Source organism: Engraulis encrasicolus, chromosome 2 (assembly GCF_034702125.1).
Source record: "Engraulis encrasicolus isolate BLACKSEA-1 chromosome 2, IST_EnEncr_1.0, whole genome shotgun sequence".
Lineage (NCBI taxonomy): Eukaryota > Metazoa > Chordata > Actinopteri > Clupeiformes > Engraulidae > Engraulis > Engraulis encrasicolus.
Window position 1 is genome coordinate 22590723 of NC_085858.1, and position 5000 is coordinate 22595722.

Here is a 5000-nt window from a genome sequence, read left to right on the forward strand (position 1 = left end):
GTATAGGCTACTACTATACTGTGTAAGGGTGACACTGGGATAACACTGTGAAGCGTCTCCTAGAAGCGGAGGTGTCTGAAAAGCAGCAGGGTGCTACTTTGACCTACATTTATAGCACATCGTAGTACTGCGAGATGATCTACTATCTCCAGACTCAGGAGAACCCTGTCACGAGTAGAACCCTGTCACAAGTAGAACTCTGGGTTGGATCGGAGTGCACAGTAAAAAGAGTACTCTCTAGGTGTTGCACTGCACTTTTTTGTATGCAACAGGTCAAACAGAAAAATAATGACTCACATTTTTTTCGATAATCATCTACAGTAAATTGAGCTTTAAAAAAAAAAAAAAAAAGTATTTTGGGGGGGCTTTTCAGCCTTTATTGGTTTTTGTGAGACAGGATAGTGGAGGAGAGGCAGGAAGTGAGCTGGGAGAGAGAGATGGGGAAGGACCGGCAAAGGACCCTGACTGGGAATCGAACCCGAGTCGGCCGAGTGGTAAACGTGTGCCCTACCATATCAGCCACGGTAGGGCCTGAGCTTTTGTTTTTGCCCCGAAATTGTTATTTGACTCAGTGGAATCTAAGAGGGTGAGGGCCAAAAGTGACTGAAGCTTGCTTCACTCGCAGTAAGGATGAAAAGAAGGTTTATTGCCATACAGACACTGTTCCAGTTGGCCTGGTTGTTCATGCGTCAAAAAAATGTGACTTTGGTGCCATTTGGATGTTGCAATGCTTTGAGGAAACACATGTGAAGGATTTTAACACAGCAGCCATTAGAAACAATCTGCCATTCCACCCAAGAGCTCTTTTCCATCTCCACATGCCGTTTTACACACAAAAAAACAAATAATGGAGCAAATGTTTGCTATTCCAAGTTTGGATGGCAGTTGTGGAGTGCTCTTTGCCACCTTCTGTGATTTTCTGCAGACTTTTTCCTTTCCTTGGACAGAGTAGACTTGCTTTTGTAGGTGGTGTGTCATTTGTCTTAAGAAGTGAAGTGTGTTTTTCAAGTGTGTGTGTGTGTGTGTGTGCCGCTACAATTCTTCTGGCCTCTAGTGGACAGTTGAAGGCTGTGTGTGTGTGTGTGTGTTTGTGTGTGTGTGTGTGAGAGAGACAGAGAGAGGGAGAGAGAGAGACAGAGAGAGACAGAGAGTGGAGTTGGTGTGTGTGTGTGTGTGTGCGTGTGTGTGTGTATTTTTCTTGTTCGGCTGAAGGACAGGACACAGTGGCCTCTTTGTGCCGCCCAAGTGTCTGTGTGTAAGCGCGTGGAAATGCCAGCTCTGACGGCCATATGGGGCCGTAATGGACACTGAGAAAAAGGAACAAAAGCTCGGGGTCCTTTCAGCTATAAGAAATGGCCCCCACTTCCAGGGGCAGACCTTTTTCTGCTGAGACGTCGCCTGCAGTATGAGCATTACCGTATGAGCTGAATGTCAAAACTGACCCCCGAAGAGACAGGCGGCTGTTAAGAGTTTGCCCACACACTTGCCGGCATGGCAGCGGCAGTCTTTTAAAGAGCATTTTCCACCTGCCTGCTTTATGTCTACTCTACTCATGCCTGCTCTTCCCATACTCTCACTTCTGTCATTTACCTCCTACATCAGACGAGGACGGAAGAAGCCTTTTCAAGAAATTGAAAACCTTTAAACCTTAATTGCCCCAAAGGGAATTTGTCTGGCGTTTTGGGAGCCATACAATAAACACTTGGACATACAGTCAATTACAACAGTACACAAAGACAAGTCTAAAAAACGTACAGAACATATACAGTGGCCAGAGTAGATTCAAATAAAACAGAAATTAATTAAATGAAATGAAACAAGAAAGTATGAAAGTTACAAAAGGATGTCCACAGGCTTCCAACTTAACCCCCATGCTTATATGAGAATCATCACAGAAAAAACTCCCTACTCTACTCAACTCTACTCTACTCTACTCTACTCTACTCTACTGGACTCCATTTTACCCCTTTATCTTCATCTGTCTGCCCTGCTGCTTGGGTGAATCTGGGTTAAGAACTTGAATTCAATATTTTCATAATACTGGAACAAGTATTATTAATCACACTGTGGATTTTATCCATTCTAATCCACAGTATGTGTGAGTGTGTGTGTATGTGTGCGCTTTTGTGAGAGTGTGCGAGTGTGTGTGTGTGTGTGTGTGTGTTTGGAGGTGGGGGGCTGAGGGTGATGAATAATCCTACATTATTGGGTTGCTTCAAGTTGTCTAAGTTGGGTAAGACCTGTGGTAATGTGGCGAGCCAAGCACCTGACAGCTATTGCAGGGAGGATGGTGTGAGTGGCATGGGTGGGTTGATTTGGGGGGCAAAGCGTAGGTTGGTACAGATCGGATCAGATGGTTATAATTCCACATTATTGGTTTCCTTTGAGTTGTCTTACCTGGATAGGTAGAGCCGGGGTAATGGAGCAGCCTCTGGGGGGGGGTTGGTAGGGGGGGCACAGAAGGGGATGGTGTGGTATCCGATCAGACAGCCACCAGGGGGGGTAGAGGGAAGCTGCCCTGCTTTGTCAGGGGGATAGAGGGAAGCTACCCTGCTTTGTCAGGGGGGTAGAGGGAAGCTACCCTGCTTTGTCAGGGGGGTAGAGGGAAGCTACCCTGCTTTGTCAGGGGGGTAGAGGGAAGCTACCCTGCTTTGTCAGGGGGGTAGAGGGAAGCTACCCTGCTTTGCCTGAGCTCTCTTCGTCTTTAGACCTCCTGGCTCTCTCACGGATGGAGTGGAGCGGAGTGGAGCCGACAGCCCCCCTGCAGACTTCCCAGTAATCAGCAGCAGTAGGAGGGGAGGGGGGCATACTTCCTGAGCTGAGCTCTCACGTGTGTGTGTGTGTGTGTGTGTGTGTGTGTGTGTGTGTGTGTGTGTGTGTGTGTGTGTGTGTGTGTGTGTGTGTGTGTGTGTGTGTGTGCGTGAGTGTGAGTGTGTGTGTGTGAGAGTTTGTGTGTGCGTGTGTGTGGGTAGGTGGTCATTGTTGAGCCTCTGAGAGAAAGAGATAGAAAAAATGTGTGAGAGAAAATGTGTGAGAGATGAGTGTGTTGTTGGCTGGGACAGTTTTGCATTGCATACCTAGGAGCTATAGAATTAGGAGGGATTTCTAATCCCAGTAATTTTGTTTGTGCTAGTGAGAATAGTTTCATATTTTGTATTTGATTATTTCCCCCGAAACAACAGAAATGATATGGTATTGCTGTGAATTATTGAAGTGGAAAGTATTTGACAAATCGAGTTGATTTTGCGAAATCAATAAACTGGAACATTGTGGTTGTGCCGCACTGCTACCGTAAATGAGATGCTCTCCAAGCACCGCTGTGCTTATTTTTCCCATTACAACAAAATGGAAGCAAATAAATACATGTTGCAAAAAGAGCAGCAATTATCCTCTGCAGCATCTCTGGCGGCTTCATAGGTTAGTTTCTCTGGCACATTGTCTGGCCATGTACACAGTAAAAACAAAAGAGTGTCAGTGCAACACTGAGATGGTCGATTTAACATCTTCTAGTGTGAGTTTGGTCCCAGAGTACTCTCATAGGTGTTGAATTAACACTGCAGAAGACAGCTCTCCCGTAAAAGAAAGATCATGCATATTCCCGGACTGTACCCACATGGGCTGACCCCCTTTTGCTGTGGGTACGGACCACTTATGCTAAGAAATTCACCACGCGCCTGGTGGATGGCCTGTGGGTCTGCCACAGACCGCACTATTTGTTCTACAGGGAAGCCAACCGTTTATGTGCCCACAGCCACCCACCTCGAAGGTGGTGGGGATATTCTAGCTGAAGAAGAAGAAGAAGAAAAAGAAGAGGAAGAAGAAGAAGAAGAAGAAGGAGTAGAGTAGAGTAGAGTAGTAGAGAAGAAGAGGAAATGGGAAGACATAGAGATTAAGATGAGAGAATGAAGAAGGAGAGGAAGGAAAGAAAGAAAGAGCAGCAGGGAGAGAATAGCTTTGATTCTGTTGGTGCAGTGAGAACACACCAAGGCTGCCATTTCTAAAAGGGAGATGGAGACACTCAGTTTCCTGGTGAACAAAAAGAGAAAATTCCCTCTCCTGTGGTGAATTTTAAGCCTGTCAGTCTCTCACACACTCTCTCAGCCAGAACACACATGGACCACTTGTCACCCGTGCAGTGTTTTCAGATACCGGTACAAGCAGGTGTTCTGTCACCACGGTTGTCCAATTTAAATATTAATGATATTAATGCTCATCTGGTGGCATGCAAGCTCAATCGGCGCTGGCACACATGTGGCTCTGGGTGGGTCCTCATTAGAAAGAGGAACCCAGTGAGACTGAAGTGTTAACCTGACACTGTAAAGCATTGCAAGCCAGTTAAACGTAAAAAGCCTTAAGTTTGTAAGATAACTCAACTCAAGGTGCAACTTGAGGCTGTCTCCAGTTGAGTTAACTTACAAACTTAAGGCAACAGGGCAACTTACTTTTTTACGTTTAACTTTCAATGTTTGACAGTGGACAGTGCGCTGTTGCGATTTAACGTACACAAGTTACGTCCTGTATGAGTTGTCGTTATTATTAGAGTGTGATCATTTAAAATGCCTCGTGCCAGGAGTTAGTATTTCTATTGAACGGCATCTCTAAATAATAGATATTCCAGCGCTGGGCAATGCATCAATATAGCAACTAGCTAATCAGGACTGGACTGGGCTGCAGGGTGACCCAAGCCGAGGTGGTGCAGCCGCCCGCCCCGCTCAGTTGGGTCGATACTAGGGCTGTAACCATACACTCAGCTCACGATTCGGTTTGTATCACGATTTTTGACCTACGGTTCGATACACCCCACAAAGTGTATCTCCACTGAAGTTTGGAAACACTATCACATCAAATCATAAGGTTGTTTGCTGGAGTAATGGGTAATAAAACTTTGAAAGGGCGTATCACGATACTGCCTCCTTGTATCACGATACAGTATCGTGACTCTGTGTATCACGATTTCTCGGTTCGATACAATATCGCTACAGCCCTAGTCGATACTACTA

At 45.8% G+C, this 5000-nt stretch overlaps 1 protein-coding gene across 1 annotated transcript in view; it reads left to right on the forward strand.

Annotated features, from left to right (window-relative positions):
- Positions 1-5000, forward strand: part of LOC134435129 (cytohesin-3) — a 67243-nt gene that overhangs the window by 1052 nt on the left and 61191 nt on the right. The gene's annotated exons all lie outside the window — the stretch shown is intronic.